Source organism: Halichoerus grypus, chromosome 6 (genome assembly GCF_964656455.1).
Source record: "Halichoerus grypus chromosome 6, mHalGry1.hap1.1, whole genome shotgun sequence".
Lineage (NCBI taxonomy): Eukaryota > Metazoa > Chordata > Mammalia > Carnivora > Phocidae > Halichoerus > Halichoerus grypus.
Window position 1 is genome coordinate 118,484,753 of NC_135717.1, and position 21,787 is coordinate 118,506,539.

A 21,787-nucleotide genomic window follows, 5' to 3' on the forward strand; every position below is an offset into this window, starting at 1 on the left:
AGAACTGGGCTGGGCGGGAGAGCTGTCGAGCTGTGAATGATTAAGTGGGCTGGGCATGCCTGGGGGGCAGCCGTGAGCTCACCGTCACACCGGCACAGTGGTGTGGGGTGCAAAAGCTTGCTTCCTGGCAGGCTGTGCTCAGTTAGGAATAACCTTGCCTTACAGCGCTGATGTCCTGGCAGAAAGTTGGCGATGCTGCCAGCCAGTCTCTCTTCACCACGGGGGCCCCGGGGCTGCGAGCACCCAAGAAGGACAGCTGAAAGTAAGGGGGCATTTGGCCAATGTCCGGAGGGCTCCTTACAGGACCGGGGATATCGTCCGCCATCTCAGCATGGTGTACACTGTCCGTGAATTGGAGGCCAAGCCAGTCCCCCACTGGCAGGGGTCTGCTCTCTTCACTCTTTTACGCAGAGGGTTGTTGCAGTGACCTTGGCACTTGGAGAGGCAACGTGACCTGACATCTCAGCTATGTGCTAGAGGGGAAAATAGACTTCTGTCCTTTACTGCAGAATTCCCTTTCTTGGGGGAGGCAAAGTTACCATCCTGGAGCCCACTGGGCAGATTCTCTGGCAGAGTTTGGGCCAGAAAGGCTCCCCAAGCCGCAAGCTCCAGAAACAGAGAATGTGGGACATTCTCAGCCCTGCGTCTAGATCCCTTTGCGCCCTACAGGGGCAGGCTGAGCCCTCTACAGCTCCTCCTGATTCAGTATTTTCTGTGGCTTTGACCTTTCCCCTTGCTCTTTGGCCTCGCCAGGACCCTGCAGGGGCTTAGCAAACCCCAGGGGCCCCATGCAATCCCTCATAAAAGGTCCCTAGACTCAGCCTGGCAGTCATGTCTCTCTTCAGAGGGAGCTGCTCTGCTTCGCCCCCCCCCCCAACCCCCAGCTGTGTTCCAGCAAGCCCTCAGTTATTCCACTAGGGAAGAAATGAGTCATCGTATCTGTTGGTACAGGCTGAAGGCTGCCACAAACACATACCTGCAGGAGCTTCTAATCTCATCAGGAACATGTTGAGAATCTGCCGGCCTGTTATAACGGAGAACCGCCCCGTTGCGAGCCGCGGGGACCGCTGCACTTTCTCTAAGCGCCAGCCCGAGGTTTCCTTGAAGGCCAGGGGAATGGAAAATGGAATTCTAAGTCTACGGATCATCCTGCCAAGTAGGCCCCATGGAGCAGATCTGGGGGACCAGTCAGCTGGCATCACAGTCGGCCTCAGCTGCCTTAGGGAGGACTCCTTCAAGACCCCTCTGCCGTGCTTGTCCAGGTGGGCCACGGCACCACATGGAGGAGAGGGGTCTGCTTAAGTTTTAGCAAGTGTCCATCTTAAACCACACCCCTCCTTTTGGCCGCAGACCTGAGTCGGCCCACCTCTCGGTCTCCCCAAAACAGAAGCAGGACTCTAAGTCAGCACAGCACTGGGCCATTAAGAGCTGGAGCGGGGTGGGGAGCACCCCTGGGGAAGTAGCGGATGGATTGAGAGCCTTGGGGCTGAGGGAGTACATTCTCAAGAGTAAAGGAATGAGGACCCAGCCCAGACTCAAGAATCTCTAGTCAGGCCGGCAGTTGGGTCCACGGAAGCCGCAGCTGTGGGAAAATGACTCGAAGCTGCCGGGGATCAGCTAAGATGTGCTTGTTCACCACAGAGGGCTGCGATGAGCAAGCAGTGGACAGGTAAATCCAGACAGACAGACCGATGGCCAGAGCTCACCTCACAGGTCTTGAGCAATGAGGTCTGGGTTGCCTCCCCGCCTGGAGAATTCCTGAGACTCTCGGAGATTGATTTTACCGAGTTCGCCAGTTTCACACTTTGTTGCCCCTTGGGGAACAGATGTGAGTGTCTTGGGGACCCTGAGACATACTGGGGGACTCTCAGCTCCTGAGAGATCAGATCCAAGCTGAAAGCAGGTGTCTGAGGACTCCTAGCATGGTTCTCCCTCTCCACTGGGAGATCACCATCTGGGTATGCACCCCCACCCCCGCACAGGTCCTGGGTACAGTCCACTGCCCTTGGGGCAGCCCCACCCCTCCCGAGACACGAGGACATTCTCTTCTCTCCATCCCTCCTCCTCCCAGCTATGTAGAGGAAAGAGAGGGACTCGGTGGAACAGGAATGCATTCTGGCCAGGCTGAGAATCTCTAGAGTGTGCCAGGCTCAGAATCAATGCCAGGGACCAAAGGTGTGTGGGTGGCGAGTAAATGTGGCAGGGAGTGTTTGGGTGCTTGACTTGGGGTGGGGGGGAGCGGCACTTTTCTGTCCGAGTTTTGTGGGAACCCTCCCCCCAGCAGGTAGGGCAGCCCCTCCTGCAGTGCCAGACATGGACAGCTATAAATAATGGGGGGCGGCGGGGGGAGCCAGGCACCGGTAACACCACAGTGTGGGAGAGTCCCACCCCGGACTGGCATGTCACTGTGGCAGGAAGAGAAGGATTACACGGAGCTCGTCCAGCTTCTCCGCTGGGCACCCGCAGAGGGAGTTACCAAGTCATGGCAGCTCACGTTGCCTAGCTTTTCCCATCAGCAAAAGACGAGTGCAGGGCTAAGTGAGCTGTAGTGGCTGGCCCGGCAGGTCTCCCCGCAGAGGGCGGCAGGACACCCTAGCCTCCCTCACAGCGGTGTGCCTCACAGAGCAGGCGGGGAGAAGGGTAAATCCAGATGTCCATTGGCAAAGGTTGGGCTCGTCCTGCAATGCCAGGCCAGGGTGCCCTCCTCGGAGCCCCATTGCAATCCTTATGCCTCTCATAGAAGATGTAAGGGGTAGACCCTACAAGTAACAAGCTGGTTTTGCACACAGCCTCCAGGTCTCACCGAACCAGACACTCCCCAAGGTTAGGGAACACACCTGGCTCCCCTTCACATGGCCACCCCACGCTCAGCCCAGCCCGACACACTGGAGGTGCTCAGCAAACATTTTTTGAATTGAACTGGCAGACATAAGGCATTTCCCTCCACTCCTTCCCCAGATCTTGCTGTGAGGCTCTCCCTAGCCCCATGCCAAGTGTCTGAGTCCCATCTACCTGCTTCTGTCCTGGGTCCATGTTCAGAAGGCGGATCCCTTGTCCCCTGTAGCCTGGGCACCCTCTGAAGACAGAGCTTATGACTCTTCATCCTTTGCACTTTGCTCCATTCTTCTCCCACCACTCCTGGCCCTGAGAGCACTCGGCACCTAGCAGCCCCTGTGCCCTGCCCCTGTCTCCCTGTACCCCTCCGGGAGAGAAAGAAAGTTATAGTGTCCTCGCCTTTGCAGGCTTTCTATCCCATGCATGTTCAGCACAAAAAGTGGGGAGCAATAATTGGAGCATGAATCACCCTATTCACTGGGCAGAAGCTGGGAGCGCAGAGCCAGATCCGCCAGGATGGGCAAGGGCAGATGGACCATGTGCCAGCCCCAGTGCCTCCGCATAAAGCCCTGCCTCAGGGAAGAACCAACGGAAGAATTTTCCTGCCTCCACCCAAAGTCAGCAGAATCTTGCCCCCACCTCAATTCTGCGTCCCAGCTTTGATCTCAGCTAGAATCTCAGGATTGCAGAGCCATAGAGGAGCCCGGCCCCTCTGCAGACTGGGGAGCTGGGTACACCACCCCACCCTCCTGTGGCATGTGTGCTGGGGCTTCCTTATGCCGCTGGGAGGGCCACCCCACCTCTCCAGGACTGTCAAACCCCACAACTGAAAACAGACCTGGGTAGGAACGCAAATGTCCACAAGCAAAGCAACCACTCTGCCTTGGCTGGGGTGGTTTCTGGAGGTGGTGTCCTGTTGCTGTTACTTGGGTCATGGTGGTAAGTGGGCCCTTGGAGCTGATTTTTCTGGTGCAAGGGCTTCACACAAACTGGGCTGTAGCATAGGTAGAAAAGCTTGTGGGACTACTCTGGGCTATGTCTTGGTCCTCAGGTAGCCCCTTGCACTGTTGGGACCCCGGACACAGCCTAGCCTTGCCCTGCAGTTTTCCCCCATGGTGCTGGGAGGAAGCACGATCAGCAGATGCAGAAGGAAAGGGGCCGTGCGAGCTGGAGTTGTAATTTCAAGCTGGCTGGGGTTGGCAGGAAGGGTGGGGCAAACATGCAGGGGGCCCTGGGGAGCTGCCTTGCCCCCCCGACACACACACTGAGCAGGCGATTGGCGCTTGTGGGACAGAGCTCTGAGCTGCCCTCCGACAGGCCCCTGCAAGTCTGGGGAATGCTCTTCCCTCATTTGAAGGGTGTTTTGCCAATGGCGTACCAAAGCCTTTGAAAATCCGCCGGGGTTGACTGAAACTATGGGCTGGAAATCAACAAATACTTGAATTAGTCAGAGGGACTTAAAAAAGGATACACAGCAAAACCCTCTGTGCTTGGCTTTCTCAGGGAGGGTGGTTTTATTTTCTTAATAAACACTTATAGAGTCCTCACCACATGCAAGACACTGTCCTACAAACTTCACACTGTACACCTAAAATGGTGAAGAAGCAAAGAAGGGCTTTTACTGTTTTCTTGGCATTTGCTTTTGTCCTCACACGTGGGTATGAGTGTGCCTGGAACTCTGCGAACTTGCGCACTTTCTCTACGGAGGAGAAGCAGGGACCCGACTCATTTATCCCAGGTTTCTATCCTGTTGGGGTCAGAGGTTAGGGATGCAAGGAGCCCCTCTTGCATCCCTAACCTGCCATGTTCTTTTCCTCCCTGCTCCTTCCTCCTCCCTTCACCGCGCCACAACTAGGGAAGGGAAAGAGAGGCAGAGGCCGGGGCTGTCCTCTCCGACGGAGCCTCTGCTTGGTGCACTGCTCCTCGTCCTGCCCTAGGGTAAGGCACAGGGACAGAGACTGGTTTCCATTTGCCCCCCCAACAGCCCCCCGCCAGTACTGCGTGAGATGGAATCACGTGGGGTGAGCCGGTGCAGACAATGGTGTGGGGGAGGTGGGGAGAAGAAGATCCAGGGCCATCTCAGGAAACACACTGGAAGCTGGGACAGTCCTGGAGGCACACGGACATCTTCCCAGCCCAGGCACACCCTCCGCGTGCTCCCCAATCCTGTCCTCACTCCGCATAGGCACAGAAACTGCTGGCCTCGCTCATTGTCCACTGGGACCGACGGTCACTGTCGAGGGCCCGTGAAAACAGGTTAGGCTTTTCCAAGAGAGACACAATGTCCAAGGCAACACATGAGAAAATACTTGTACCAATCATTTCATCATTTCTTCATTCAACGTAAGTGTTTTGAGCAGTCAGGGGAGGTGCCATGCACTGGGCTGCCACCGTGGGAGTGCGGTAGTAAACAGGACAGGCCCGCGGGGGGAGACTCAGGGTCTGAGGACAGGGCTAGGTCTCCCCGATCTCCTTGCCAGGCCCTATCACCCGCCTGGGGACAGCAGGTGGTCATGCAAGGGCTGGGTGGAGACTAGCCTCTGAGCCAAAGTCAGTACCGAGGCCCTTTCCCCCCAGGGCATCTGCCCCTGCCAGGCCTGGTCCCTTCAGGCTGTGGGTGTTGGTGCCAAATGGGAAGAGGAATGGGTGACGGAAACCCCTTTCCTCCTGCCCCTTTCCCACCCCTCCTCCTGCCGATGGAAGGAGTGAGAATCACACACTGTTCACCTATGTCCAGACCACATCGTGCTCTCAGCTGGCTGTCTACTCCAATCTATATCCACTGGAGCTGTTTTCAAGGGCTCACATTGTCCCTCATCCCACCCAGTCCCTGGATTCCCATGGCCGTTCAGCCTCAATTCCCCTGTCCAGCCAGGTGGATCCATTCACACCCTTACCCCCGGGCCCACCCTCTCCCCGCCTTCCATGCTAAGAGGGGCAGTTACACTGAGTGTTGCCTCTGTCTCTCCATCTGTCTCTGTCTCTGTCTCTGTGTGTGTGTGTCTCTCTCTCTGTCTTGGCTTCTCTGCCACAAAACATGAGGCAGAGACCCAGAGGCTTCTCAGGCAGTCTGTTCCAACGGGGGTCTGACAATGGCTAGATGGGGTGCCTCCCTGACCCTGGACTGTCTGTGATCCCAAACCACTCGGTACATGGGATGGGTCATGCTCAGGATGTGTTCTGTGGTACGATAGAAGACAGTAACAATAGGCACACTTAGACAGCACTGGCTGAGGGCCAGGCACGGGTCTGGATAGAGTAACTCATTTAATCCTTACAATGTCATGAGGTGGGCCGGTTATTATCCTTATTTTACAAATGAGGAAATTGAGGCCCAGAGAACATAAGTAGCTGGTAAGTGACGGAGCTGCGATATGAACACAGACAAGTGTGACTCCAAAAGCCCTTGTCTTCACCATTGTTGATGCTCAGGTTGTTGGTCCGCGACCCTGACTTGACCTGACGAGGACCTCAGCAGCGGCCCTGGTCTCCGGCCAGCCTGTGAGGGCAGCAAACACAGAGGGCCTCAGATGCCACTCATCAGTCAGCATGTGTCAGCATCTTGCAGCAGCCCTAGTGGGGAGGAGGCTCCATCCCTGAGTGGGGATAGAGGGGTGGTCCTAGGGGAGACCCTTTCCCCCTCGGGATTGCCAGGACCCGAGGTGGGGTAGCTGGGACTCTGGGGCAAGACTCCAGAGGATTGTGGTCATCCTATACAATGTCCCTGGGGCGGAAGTTTGGGGATCGCCTACTACCACTCCTCTCCCTACGTCCCTGACACCAGACAGAGGGCAAAGGCCCAAATGCCTCTACAGTAGTCTATCCCAGATGGCCGAGATGTGTCTGACAACTACTTCTCCCAGCGCCGCATGTGTGGCCCCGTGTCTTGGTTCGGCCTCCAGCCTTTCTTTCTATTGCTTATCTTTCCCACCCTTGAAACTCTCTACACCAAGACACCCAGATAGGGTCCCCCAGAACCTTGCTCTGGTTGAACAGAGGCCATGAAGTAGAGTGGATAAGAAGGGGTGACCCAGCCTGAGGGTTATTTGGCATTTTTTATTCTTTGGGAAGAATGGGTTACCAAGTGGTCTCATAGGGATTAGACCAACTCCTTGAGTGAGGCCACCCTACTCAGAAAAGAAATGAACCCCATCTCACTCAGATATGTGGCCTCATTTCTTTTGGTGACCTTGGGCCTGATTTCCTTTCACTCTTTTTTGAAATAAATGGCTATTGGAGCCTCACTGTGTGCCTGAAATTGTGCTAAGATTGAACATGCGTTGTCTTATTTACTACTCACATTACCATAGGCAGTAAAGCTATTATTATCCCTGTTTTCTGAACCTCAGAAAGGAATCGTGTCTTGTCTAAGGTCATCGGCTAGTAAGTGGCAAACCTGAGATTAGTCCCCAGGTCTGGCTGTTTCTAGTGCCTGTGTTCTCAACCAGCACCCAAGTGGTGACGCCCAGGGGACCCCGAGGAGCCCAGCACCCCTGTGATGTCCATCAGCAGCCCACACACCAAAGCCTCCTCAAATTACCATACCACCTAAACGAGAGAGGTGTGCTGCCCTACACACCAGCTCTAAGCCAGCCCTGACGTGCCGTTGCCTCTTCCCAAGCAAATCACAGTCCCTAAACCCCAAGCCCTGCTCATGCAGAAATTCTGGAGGAACCCCTGGGGCTATCAACCCCATGATGCCCCCGCAAGGTGGGACTTCCTGACTCTGGATCTATGAGGCCTGGGTGTTCTCCACTCAACCATCAGCCTTCCCAGACAGGGTATGTGTCAAGGAGTGAACAAAAGCTTCATTCACGATGACCCCCCCCACCCCGCCCCCACCATGCCCTACTTCCCCCCTCAGCGACCCAGGAGCCCCAACCGGTTTGAGTCTGCCTCAAGGGCCTGTCTCACCCATCGACCTCCTCACCCTCCAGACCTCCCCGGAAAGGGCAGTCTCACCATTCAGGGCCAGGGAGACACTCGGTGGCAATTGATACCTCCCAGCCTTCTAGAATGTCATGACCTATCCCACCTCTCAGGCAGTCTCTAGCTGCCAGCTGACCTGGGCATCCCGGAGGGCTGGGGCCCCTCACTCTGGCGCCAGCCATGGCCTCCTGCAGGTTGGCACACTGCCCTCAGCAGAGAACAATAACGTGTTATGGTCTGCAAGACCTCAGACATAACATGGCTCCATTGTTCTGAGTCTGGAAAATGATCTCACATTAACCCTGAGAATTGAAGTTATCCCCAATCACCTGGTAAAGCGTGGCCTTCCTTTGCTCAAGAACACACAGTAGCTTCCTATTGGCCTTATACTCACCTCCTCATTCCTCTGGATCCCCCTTCCTCACCATCCTTACTACCATCTGGGGTGGGCACAGGTCCATGCCCTAATCCCCACAACCTGGACAATGTTATGTTACCTGGCAAAGGGAAATTAAGGCTGTAGAAAAAATTAAGGTTGTTAATCAGCTACCCTCAAAATTGGGAAATTACCCTAGATTATCCAGGTGGGTCCAACATAATCCCAAGGGTCCTTGAATGTGGAGGAGGGAGGCAGAGGGGAGGTCAGAGTGACATCAAGCCAGAAGACCACCATGGCCATCTTTGAAGAAGGAGGATGGGACCTGCAAGCCAAGGCAGGTGGGTGGCCTCTAGAAGCTGCAAAAGACAAGGGAATGGATTCTCCTCTAGAGCCTCCAGAAGAAACGAAGCCCTGCCCACACCTTGATTTTAGCCCAGTGATACCTCTTTCTGACTCTGACCTCCAGAGCTGTGAGATAACTTTGTGTTATTTCCACCACTGAGTTTCTGATCATTTGTTATAGCAACAACAGGAAACAAATACACTGTCTCTATCCAGATTCCGCTTTGGCCAAGAAACCTACTCTTTACCCTCCACACCACACCCAGATAACCCTCTCCCAACCTCAAGACCTCACCCCTGCCTCCTCCACCTAGTCCTGCCTACCCTTCCCTCCCAGTTCTTCTCCTCACAGCCCCCCTGTAAAAGCTGCCCATGGCAGAGAACCACCCTAGGTCTCATTTTCTTGCCCATTGCCCATGTTGTGCCACCAGGTACTGGAGTAGGTCCATGGAACAGCAGTGAACAGGCTGTGTTCACCATCCATTGTGGTTCCTCTGCTGGATGCATGTTTTTCTACCCCGAGGACTATATGCATTCTGGGTTTTTGTTCACTGCTCTCAGTTGGAGAGTTCACTCTAGATGGGTCCCTGAGTCCATCTTCTTCAGTACTGACCTTTCCCTCCTGACTCCTCCACATTGCCTTGCCCCAAGGTTCAGCAGGAGCGGTGCCTGGCACAAACTGACAGTAGCAGGTGCTTACTCACTGGCAGAGGGTAAAAAGAACCTGGGCTGGAATTAGACCCATCCATTGGTTACTATTTGATGAGGGTGAACCATCAAGTTCATGTCTGCTCTTGGGCTGGGCCCAGCCTGCTTGGAAAAGACCATCCAAATTGCCAGGCTTCATCCTAGTTATCTTGAGGGGATTGGTCTTGGCAGCCAGTGGCCTCATTTCCTGGTCACCTGAATTTGCTCATTCCTGCTTTTATCCATCTCGGGTTCTCCCCCTATCACCTGCCACCAACTATAGGTCTTCACACTGGTATGGCCAAGAAAGGCAAGATGGCAATTCGTAGGAAAGAGTCTCTGACAGTTGGTGAAGAATGTGTTCTGGAATATGACACCACAGCTGGTGTCTCGCTGAGGACCTTGGCCTCATGGACAAATGCAGTGGTCCAGTTCCTTATGAGGGAGGCAGTGGAAATGGCCCCACCCTTGCCCAGACAGTCCCCAGAGGGCTTACTCCAAACAGAATGGGCTTTGTTCATCTTCTCAAAGCCCCGTAGTCTTCTTGGTTGGCCAAAAACAGAGAGTACCCTGTCTTTGTATTGGGATCTTGACCGAAGTTCTACTCTTTGAAAAGAATGGGGCATGCCTGATATGAAAATAGCTCTGGGGTCCTCAGGAATTCTGCCCTCCCTGTCACCTTGCACCCTCACGAGGATTCCCACAGCCTGTGTCCTCTCCACATTGCTCCAGGGAAATAAGCATGGTTGGCTCACGGCTCTTCCACTGGTGAAGGACAGCCCCGGATGGAAGTGGAAGGATCTGAGTAAACTGATGTTTGGCTTTACTCCCTGAGGAAACCTGTGCAGCATGGCTATCCTAACACCCAAACACAGGGTTCAGATTGCCAAACTGGGCCCCACCTCGTGAGTCAGTTGGGCCTCCAGCACCATCAATTACCTGCCTCAGTGTGGTATGGGGATTCAAGCTGGGCCTCGGGCTGGGCAACAGGTTGGCCATGTTCTTCATTCTGACAAGCTCAGCTCCAGGCTGTGGTTGTTTTCCGTGGACCAGAGTCTCGAGATGTCTGAGGCAGGGTCTCCATCCGAAAGTCTCCTGAGGGAAGGAGCACCTTCTGTCAGGTTCCACAGAGTCTCACTCTCCCTGCTCTCATTCATTCCATTCCTAGCAACCAGAGTTGGCCTCAACTGGCCTGCTAAGCATGTCCCCTCAGGCTGGGCCCTGGGAACACTGGCATGAACCTCACTTCAGCTGCCTCTGAGAACATGGTGGTCGTGTCCCTCCTACCTTGCCTCATTGGAGAGTCACACTGTACTTGCTAGGAGGAATCCGAAGGGTTACCCTTCCCTGGCCCTACTGGAGGCCAGTGAGGGGACCACTCTCCCCTGCCCCAGGGCCCATTTTCAGACAGTTCCCATTAGAAGAAAACCCTTCCTCACTGCGAGTTGAAGTCGCCTCCCCACAACATATGCTTCTTGGTCGTGGTTCTGCTCAACGGAGAGACACAGAATAGGCTCAAATTTCTCTTTCCTTCTGGCAAATGTTTCCACATTTGGGGACATTTTTGAGTTGCTACCCCCTCTCTGATTTGGAGGACACTGACTTCCAAGGAGAAAAATGTGGTTCTATCCCAAGCTGTTTACACTGTGGCAGCTTGCCCAACCCTGCGCTTCTCATAGCCCTCGGGAGCTGGCTCCGCCCTGGCAGCCAACCCAGAGCTGCGCTGGGATAGCTGGCCTCCCCAGCTGGTGCCTGTTTGCCCCTCTCTAACATGTACACACCTCCTCCAATATTTCCCCATCTACAGCCATTCAAGGTGCCATGCCAGGATTTTGCCCATATCTACAAACCACCTAGACTGTTATTTTCTTTAATATTTTTGCTTTAGATAAGCTTGCAAGTTTACCCAATATATTTATTTTATAAAGCAACTTTTTAACTATTGAATGACATCTTTTCTAATACACATCAAAATAATGTTGGGACTATAAGACAGGTGATGACAGAGCCTGGGATGGTTTTGTGTGCCAGCAGGCCTGGCCTCCGTGCTTTGGGAAGCAGCCTCTCATGTGTCTGCAGGGAGGGAACCAGGTTCCAGGGTCCCTCCTGCTCATCTCAGCCCCATCTTCAAGCCTCTGCGCCAGACTCCTTGCTAACGTGCCTCCAGGTTCCTCCTTCTGGGGTTCTCTAAAATAGGACTGGACCGTCCCCTCTGTTTCCTGGCTCCCTGCATCCATTCTCCACCACAAGGCCAAGCCTTGCTCTCTGCTCTCAGGCCTCCTCTCCCACCAGGCAAGGAGGAGACTGCTCTGTGGCACTTAGGACAGGGCAGGGGCAGGGGGCAATACCTGGGCTGCATTATGTCCTCAGAATGTCCAGCTGCAAACCCTGGGCCAACAGGTACACCTGACCCAGAGTCAGGGAGGTGGCAAGTCCATTTCTGTAATTATACCATCAAGTGTCTGGAAACCACAAATGAGCACTTAGAAAGCCAAATTACAGTCCTTATAGGGCGAGAGGGTGAGTGTAGCAAGCAGCAGCTTCTGACAGGGCAGTCAAAACAACTGGGGCTGTGGCCGATTCAGCCCAGGTGTGTTTGGGGGAAGAGAGGGGTGGCTTTGGCACCTGACCCTGCCCCCCTGTGATAGGTAGTGCCTACCTAGAGGTGCCGAGAGCCACTGTCACTGACCTCAGGTAGGACCCAGGAGAAATTCCTAAAGAGCTTCTCCTTTGGAGACATTTGCCCCCTCCCCAGCACACCAGGCTCATGACCATGGCCACACTGGCCACCCCCTAAGCACGACCTTGACCATGTGGCATTCAGGCCCCTGCATGGCCTTGAGCATATCTGGCAGTCCTGCCCAGTTCACAGTACTGGCTCCAGGCTCACCGTTTGCTCTCCCACACCTGTATCATCGGCTCCACACAGAGTCCCCAGCTTCATGGAACACCTCTCCCAATACTAGTGTCTCAGACCTGGCTCCTGAAGACAGAGCCAAGCCCTGGGGCAGAAACAAGAGGGAAACTGAAATTTCCTCGGCCCCATCTGCAGCACACGTACACCGTCCAGGTAGGAGAGTGGGGGGGCCATTTCCGGTTCATGCCCTAAGTGCATTTCATAGTCGCTCTGGCCCTAAGTTTTCTTATTTCTATAAAGTGGGGGTACTAATAGAGTTGTTGATGAAGATTTAATAAGGAAATATCCTTAAAGAAGGTAGCCCATGCTCTGGCACCCACTAACTTTCAATAGACAGTAGCTTTTTTCATTATTCCTACCTCTAATATTTCCCGTCTCTCTGATGGGCTCAGCACCATCACTTTGCCTGCTTCATCATCCTGTCCTTTGACACCCACAGCTTGCGTGCCTAGGTCTGCCCCAGTTGGTGTCCCAAGTGTGGGTCCTTATACTAGGTCACCAGGGCCCCTGCACTGGACCCTTCTTTAGCGGGCCCTGCTTTGGTCCCTTCCAGCTGTCCTTTCCCCACAGAACTAGGAGTCTCTAGGGTCACTGGGACAAGCTCATCTGCAGCCACTCTCCTCTTCTAGGCAATCCAAACCCCAGAATTGCCCACCCACTACCCAGCCCACACCAGGCTTGTGCGGGTCTCTTCCCCAGGTCCATCTTCTGGAGCTCAGACTGCCTTGCTGGTGGCACTCCTCCAGTCTGTCTGCAGCTGTGGCTGGAGCTTGGAAGTGTAGGCCACGGTTCACATGAGGTCTTTGTGGTGAGGACAGAGCCAAGAGTAGGAAGAGAAGGGCAGGCTGTGAGCAGGGATCTGGGGGCCCTCTCCGTGCTGCCACATTCAGACCTGGAACTCTGAGGAGCCCAAGAAGACTCCATTTGAGCCTGGCCTGATGGTCTGTCTGTTGGGGACCCAAAGCCTGGATGTCTCAGCAGGAACAAGATCACCTCCTATACGCTTCTGTACTACCAGCCTTTGGCTCAGTGTGTAGAGGGGATGGGGCTACCTGGGGTGCTTGGGGCTCTCAACGGGTCAGACGGTGAGTGTATTCTCCTTGGTACTTCAAGTCTATGAGCCGAGGATGGGGATGCAGAGAAGAAGCTACTGGGGTCTTCCCCTGCAACAGCAGATGCAAGGCTGAGGGTCCAAATATCCAGACCCTTTCTCAGAGACTAATAAAAGCTACTTATTTAATCAGTTGTTCTCATTGTTTTTTCTTAGGCATTTCATAGTATTCTTCCCATTTTCCCTGCCATTTTCTGAAGATGCCTTTCTGAGAGTATTGGACCCCCCCCCACACACACGCATCTGGAAATAAGTTGCTAACTGGAATGTGTGAGTTTGGGCATGAATGCATAAATTAAAAACATGCTTATCTATATCAAGTCAAGTGGACCTGATTTTTCCACCTGCTAGCTGTGTGACCATGGGCAAGTTCCTTGACCTCTCTAATCCTCACGTTCCTCATCTACTAGATCTCTAAATAAACTCTAAGAACATTGCCAACTCCAAGACTCTGGTGCGTACCCTCTTTGCTCTTCCTTCCCCCTTATTCTGCAGTCACACCAGGGCAATCATCTCCTGCTCAAAGTGTCCTTCGCATTCCTGCCCCTAAAGCCTGACTTCATCCAGGAAGCCACTACTGCTCTCATCACGTGAGAAGAGATCTCAGCAGCTGTAAGAGAACCTTCTCATTCAACACATAAGGAAGCTGAGGGCAAAGTGAGGCAATGACTTGGAGACAGAGCCAGATGTCCTTTCACCTCTTCACTTCTGGGGTCCACAACTCCCTGGGCCACCATTAGAGCTTGCACAAGTTATTATTTCTGTGAGCATCTGTGCCTCCCTTAGATCATAAGACCTCTGAGGGCCAGAACCATATTCCCACCCTCCCCGCCATGCACCAGCCCTCCTACACAATCCCTGTGCCAGAGGGGGCCTCAATGTTTTAGTCAGGGTTCCCTAAAGAGACAGAAGTAACAGGAGATAGGTAGATAGATGGATGGATGGATGGATAGATAGATAGATGATAAATAGATAGATAGATACAGATATTCATTATAGGGAATTGGCTCACATGATTGGGAGGCTGAGAAGTTCCAAGATCTGTAGTTAGTAAGCTAGAAACCTAGGTGAGCCAGTGGTGTTGTTCCAGTGGGTATTTGAAGGTCTGAGAACCAGGAGAGCTGATGTGCAAATTCTAGTCTGAGGGACAAGACCAATGTCCCAGCTCAAACTGTCAAGCCAGCAAAGTTTCTTCTAACTCAGCATTTTTGTTCTATTTGGGTACTTAATGGATTGGATGAGGCCCACGCACATTGGGGAGGACCATCTGCTTTACTCGGTCTACAGATTCAAATGTTCATCTCATCTAGAAACACGCTCACAGACACACCTGGAATAATGTTTGACCAAACATCTGGCACCCCATAGCCCAGTCAAGCTAACAGATAAAATTAACCATCACACTCAATAAATGCCTGTTTAGTTCAACAAAGAGAAATTCCATTTTCATCTCTGCCAAAACCCATTGTTCCATTTGAAGCCTCCTTTTATTCTTATCTCTGACCAGTGTTGTGCTGGGGCAATTTCAGCTGGCTGACAACAGCCAACTGTTAGATTTTTAAGAATTTTGTGAGCTGCTTATCATACACAGCCATAATTTGACTTAAATCATCTAAGCTTACAATTAGATAAATTAAATTAAAAACAAAAGTAAGAAGTGCTTAAAAGTCATAACTTCCTAGTTAGGTTACTATTACTAAGCTCTTGAGATGACTTACATCTCTTGAATCGGTATGGTGGAAAAGCTATGCAATGATTGTACACTCTGTAATCAGCAGCATCATATTGGTGACTTGAAATCACCATTATGGGAATATTTACACCAAAGGAATCACCAAACACTACAAATCAGACCTTCATTCATTGTGTTTTCTTTGTAATTTTAAAAATTGAGATATAATTGACATATAACATTATACTCGTTTCTCGTGTACAACATAATGACTCAATATGTGAACATATTTTGAAGTGATGTATTGTTCTGTTTGTTGTCTAAAGCTATAATGTCTATCACAATTGCCACTAGCCCCATGTGGCCACCGAGCACTTGAAATGTGGCTAGGCCAATTTAGATACATCGTAAACGTAAAACGCACGCTGGATTGGAAAAGATTTAGCATGGGAAAAGAATGTAAAATATATCATTCACAATTCGGACATTGATTCCATGTCAAAACGATATTTTGTATATGTTGGGTTAAGTATAATGTATCATGAGAATAAACTTTAGCTGTTTTTTTAGTGGGGCTACTAGAAAATTTTAAATTATATATATATGGCTTGCATTGCCATATATATATAATTTGGACAGCCCAGGCCTAGATTTAATTAAGTATTGGAGAAGATGTTGCACATTAAACTTAAAAGCATGTCATTTCTATAGCCGTTACATGGCGAACAGCAAAAAAAAAAAACCCTGACAGAATAACCTTCCAGTATTCAAGAACTATAATCTGATTCGCTGAAATCATCACTCACATCTCTGAGATTGAGTGAAGTTCCAACATCCATCTTCATTGCTTTACTTTCATCTTAATCGTTAGGATGAGAATACAGACCAGTGTCCCTGTGGGAACTCCACTTTTTATTAGTTGCAACCACAGGCTACCATGGATCCAGAGCTTCACAAATCAACTGAAAGCATTTGGTGAGCTCAGCTGGCTTTCTAGAGTTTACCATAAAGAGTATTTTATTATTACTTGTTAACTGTGTACTATTTATTTTATGTATCAGTAAAACTTGTAATAAACCTAGGTACAGCGGCACCTGGCTGGTTCAGTCAGTAGAACAGACGACTCTTGATCTTGGGATTGTGAGTTCGGGCCCCATGTTGAGTGTAGAGATTACTTAAAAAAAAAAAAATCTAGGGGTGCCTGGGTGGCTCAGTCGGTTAAGGGGCTGCCTTCGGCTCAGGTCATGATCCCAGGGTCCTGGGATGGAGCCCCGCATCGGGCTCCCTGCTCAGCGGAGAGCCTGCTTCTCCCTCTCCCTCTGCCTGCCGCTCTGCCTACTTGTGCTTTCTCTCTACCTCTCTGTCAAATAAATAAATAAAATCTTTTTAAAAAATAAATTAAAAAAATAAAATCTAAAAAAAACCCCCCAAAAACCTATGTATATACATATGTGTGTCATATATGTTTGTATGTATATCTATGTATACACATGTTTTTTAGAGAGTTGGCAAAGCTTTTATCAGCACACGGCTGTCTCCAACCTTCCGGCCGCCCCCTGCCCACCGCCCCCCACACCCCGGGCCCTGCCCTCTGCAGCTCGGCCTGACTGTCCCTCCCTGTGCTTCATTCCCAAATCTGCAGACCTCAGAGGTGTGGACTAGAGGGGCTGCCCCACTTTGTTCCACGCAGGATGCCTTTTTTTTCAGTCTGTTCTCCTCTCACCCGTCCTGGCTGGCCTCCCAGTTCCAGGACACCAGCTCTGAATGGCCAGTCACAGTGCCACGGAGATGCTGTTGCCAGGCTGGACACTTAGGGGAGCCCTGCCTGCCCGCTCTTGCCCTGGGACTCTCGAGGCGGGAAGTCATCTTGAGCGGTGACTACTGGCGCTCCTGCTCCATGGGGATGTCAGGTGGCCATTCCCAGCCCCATCAGAGATGGGTCGGAAGTGAGGCAGAGGGGTAGCTGAGCCGCAGGGAGGGGCATGGTGCAGGGGCTTGGTGTTCAGAGTGCTGGGACACGGCTCTGTAGGTTTCTGGTACCACCATCATCAAAAAGAGTGAGTTCAGCTCGTGGCAGTTCTGTCCTAGACGCTCCCTGCACAAGAAAACATCACTCCTCCCTGGCTCTGCCCGCCCGGGAGTCCAGGGAGGAAACAGACACATCAGCCGAGACTACTAAAAGGCAGTGGGCACTTGGGGGTAAGACTAGCAATCCTGTTTAGAGTAAATCACCAATAGCAACACATACGTGTCAGGGGTGAGGCATGGCTTCAGGAGGAGATTCTGGGGGTTTGGTTCAAGGAAACGTACAGGAGCCAAAGCTCCATTATGGTGAGGAGACACTGAGCCGGAAGTCAGGGGCTCTGAATATCTGGGTTAGTTCCCTGAAGGAGGCAAAGTTCAGACACATGGGCTCAAATACCAGAGTCTGGGGTATGAGGAGAAGACAGGAGGAGACAGGCACTCTTGCTGCCAGGAAATCAAATTAGGATCAGAGTGCCCAGGGAAGCCCTAAACATTACCCTTGGTTTCCTAGGTTGTTACCATTGTCTCAATAGTAGTAGTGAGAATAATAACAATAATAGCAGCTAACATTCATTGTGGGGCTGGCATTTTATGTCTCAACTGCAATGGTGCCAGGAGGTAATTCTTCTTCCCCTCTTTGCAGAAGAGGAAACAGACGGAGAGAGGCTAATGAACTTGCCGTAGGGCGCGGCGCTGCCTGACGGCACCTGGGACCAGAGCCCCAGCCCTGCAACCACACACAGCCTCGCCTCTGCAGCGTCGGGCCGGCATCATTGCGAACGCTCATGCTGGGTTCCTATAGGCTTCCCCTCCATTGCTCCTTCTGATGATTTTCTAAATGTTGTGTAGTTGACAGAGTGATCTCATCCTCCTTGTTGAGATGAGGACACAGAGATCACAAAGAGGTGGCAGCTTGAAATAGTTTTCCCTAGTCCTGCGCAAACAGAGAGTAAGAGCGGTGCAGTGCGGTTTTCACGGGGGGCTAACTTTACTTAAATCTAAAGGATTGAACTTCATTCTGAGAGGCGTCCTTCCCACTGTTAAATTGTCCTTTTCCTTTATGAAATGATGACGGTAGGGGATGGTAATTGTTGCTTCTTTTTCTTTTTTTTTATGTCCCATTTTGGCAAAATGAAAGGCTGGCAGCCGTAGCATCTGATTTGAAATCCTAACGGATCGTGGGCTCTCCGGGTCCCGCCCTCCGGGCCTGGAACGTGCAGGCGTGCTCAGGGCTCTCTCACGGCACCCCTCTTCCAGGCCGGGCCATTTACCCAGGGGCACCGTTGCTGCTGACAGAGTGTGAAGGATACCCAAAGGGTGGTGCCCAACCTGCCTCCCACCGAGCTGGGAAGACACCCTCCGTTATCCCAGACTGTGGAAGAAGGGGTCTAGAGAGAGCAATGCGCCAGGGCTGACCCACCCGCTGAGGACCTGCAGAGGGAACACTCTGGGCTTTCTGGCTTCAGAGAGCATGGTATCCCCACCAACCCTCTTTTTCAAATCTGCCTCAGCCTGAATGGGGCCCCTTTCCTTGCTGCTCCACCTGTTTGCTTGGGGAAGAAGATCGAGCAGGGATCTTTTCATCACCCACCCTTGTCCCATCCGTTCCTTGTCCTATCCGTCCTAAAAGCCATGATTCATCCACCTTGTCTTTCTTTTGAGGATTTTCTAAGGCAGCCTGGAGGCCCCTCTCTCCTGATTTGGCTGGATTCCAAGACAGAGAGCCATTCAAACAAACAAACAAAAGTCAGGACCACGTGAGGGGAGCTAGTTCCTAGAGGATAAATGTTTTCTGTTTCTTATAAATGGAAATAATCCTTGGGTCACCTGTGCTTCTGAATTACCTGTTTCATGGCTCGTCCTTCATTTCTGGATGGCTCTTTCCCCTCCTCCACTAGCGCTGGCGAGAGACGGTATTCCAGTCTAGTGTGGAGGGACGGTATTCCAGTCTAGTGTGGAGGGACAAGAAATAGCTAAGGCAGGGGAAGGGAGAAACTTCTATTACAAAGATAATTTTCTTCCCTCGAGCCATGCTGGGATAAGCCCCCAGCTGACGGAGGGAGCACTAGAGAACTGGGCCAGCAAGGATGGGCTGAGGACCTGGGAATCTCCAGCCCTGAGAAGGGTAGCTGGGGAGGGAGCCAGACAAGAAACAGTGTTTATTGTTGGGCAGGACAGGGAGCCGAGGTCCAGCATAGCTGCAGGAGGGTGGTCAGACGCGAAGCAGAATTTTTCTAAGGCCAAGTTGTGAGACACGAGGACTCCAGAGCCTCCTCAGAGTGCTCAAGAAAAGTGGAGATGCCTCTGCCAGGGGTGTTTGCAGAGGTATGGCTGTCTTCAGCGGGCTGGACTGGCCACCGTCCCATTGTCTGGAGAAAGGACAGTGCCCAGAAGAGCCCACTTGCATGACCGCAGCCACCTCCTTCATGCTTCTCCAGATTCTTCTTGCTGGTCTGGGACTTCATTTTGATACTTCTGCTCCCAGAGCCCAGCCAGCTTCTCAGGATAAACTGTCCACCCGTCTGCTTCAGCCCCTTTCCTTCAAAAGCGCCCCTCCCCACACGCTGGGTCCATCCCAGGCCACCTCCACAACCTTCTTGAGGCTTCCTCCTTGTCCCCTCCTGCTCCTACTCCAGAGCCAACACCACCCAGCTTCCCTGGCCACCTCTGGCACAGGATACCAGGGCTTCAAGGGGTGGCTTGATCTATGTGCTGTTTTGAACACCCGCCCCCCCGCCCACCATTGAGGGGATCCGCTTCTGTGACTGGCACTTGACATTGGGGCCACAGCCTCTGTGGGCAGCCTACAGTGGGGAAATCTGAGACAGGTTACAGGGCTATTGTAGGCGTAAAAGGAACCCAGCTCAGCGCCCAGGACACAGAGCCATCAGGCTTCAGATGATGGAATATGATGGAAGTTCCAACAAACCATGGGCAGGGAGCCCGCAGGCCATCAGGGAAGGGCAGGAACACACAGCAGCTGGGTGGACAGAGGCAGATGGTTCCCACAATGGGAGGCAGGGCGGGGATATGGAAAGAGTGTGGGCTTTGGAGAGACAGACCTCATGGAATCCTGGCTCCGTGTACTGGCCCTGTAGTCCCAGCTGTAGGTGTCTGTCTCAGGAACAATAACGCCCACCTCCGAGAGGTGACGCAGGTGGCATGCCCAGCTCAGCGAGATTCTGGCTCACAGCAGATGCTCCATTAGCATCAGTCTCCCAGCCCTCTCCTCGGACCCCCATCAAGTATAGGAAAGGGCCGAGGAGGTGAGGCGTCACGGATGGAGAGAAGGAGTGAGTAGTGATCAAGGCCAGGAGGCCTCAGGCCCCTTGGCAGGCACCCCAGGTACCATGTGGGACCTTTTTTGTTCTCCTTGCCCTCCAGAGATGTCCTGAAGGTGCCAGCTTGACCCACGGCAGTCCCTGGCCGTCCCCCAGCTGGGCCGATGCTGTCTGGCTTGGCCTGCTGCAGGGTCCCCACCAGGGGGTGTCCCCAGGGCCTGCTCCCATCAGTGGCCACAGCGTGGAGTCAGAGTCCCATGGGGGATGCGGAGGGGTAGTTAGTCCACCAGCTTGTGCTCCTCCCCCTGTATCCTTCCTGAGTGGTCCGTAGAACCAGAAGTTTCCTGAGTGCACGGATTGTACCTTCGCTTTCTCCCTCTGCATCCACTCCGCAGCGCATTACTTGGCTGTGAGGGGAGGAAGGCGTCACGGTGGCACAGACCCAGAGGCAGGACATGGGGCCCGTCACAATGCTCTTACCCACCTGCCCCTCACCCTCTGTCGGTGCCCCCGTACCCCCTGCCACCCTGTCCCTCAGCACGTGGTCCTTTCACCTGACTCAAGTTTAGGCTATTAGGCGTAAGTGTCCTCAGTGCCAACCCCCCATGTCCCTTTCAGAGCTTGTCCTGCTGTCTTAATGCCTTGGCCCCATCCCTACTCCTTCATTCCAAGACCTTGCTACATTGACTGGAGTTTGGGTCTCTTTCTTCACTGATTACGTTCTCAGCTCTGAATCCTCGCTAGAATCCCTTCCCTGACTTTTGAAAAGATCTCTGTGAGTGCCTGGGCCCCACCCTGGTAGACCGCCTTAACTGGTTTGGAGTACTGGCTCAGACCTCAGTATTTTTTTAAAGTTCCCAGGTTATTTTTGAGCCTGTGTGAAGAACCACTGCTCTTGGCAACCATGATCAAATGACCACCTAGACTCATGTGACTTCATGGCCACCGTACCTGTGATTCATTGTCATCATTCTCTCTCCTCAGAGCCCTCTCTTAGCCCCCAAGTCACCCATCAACTCCTGCCCAGTCTGTAGTCCACAGCCAGCTGAGCCCCCTCACTCTGGCACCTGCCAAGCTCATAACTCAGGTCTCTACTGTGGGCCTCAATGTGGGGCTCTATCTCCCACAGGAAGCGCCACTCAGCCTCCAGTACCTTGATGTACTGCTCTAGAAAACAGACTCCAAACCCAGGATAACCCTGCCCACCCGGGAAACCCCTGTGAGCCCTAGGACACAAAGGGATGTGGGAGAGTTCTTCACTTCCTCCCCAAATCTGGGTGAGATACCGGCAGCATCTAGAGAAGCAGCCTCCATCCCTCCATTTGAGAACCTAGCATTCTTCTAAGCCTCTCAACTGGAATGTTCCTTCTGCTATCCCACCTCAGCTCTTACTGCTGCAAAGGTAGCAAAGGCCGCAGGTTTATGTGGATCCTTTGCTGAGGAAATGACAGTGTCTCTACCCAGTTCTGAAAACACACAACACACACACACACACAACAGTCTTGGCGTTGTTGACCAAGGAAGCAAACTTGCTGCTGAGTCTTGAACTGTTCGCCCTCCTCCACCCACATGGTGGTGTTGGCTTCCAGGTTGAGAGCAGTGGGAGGCT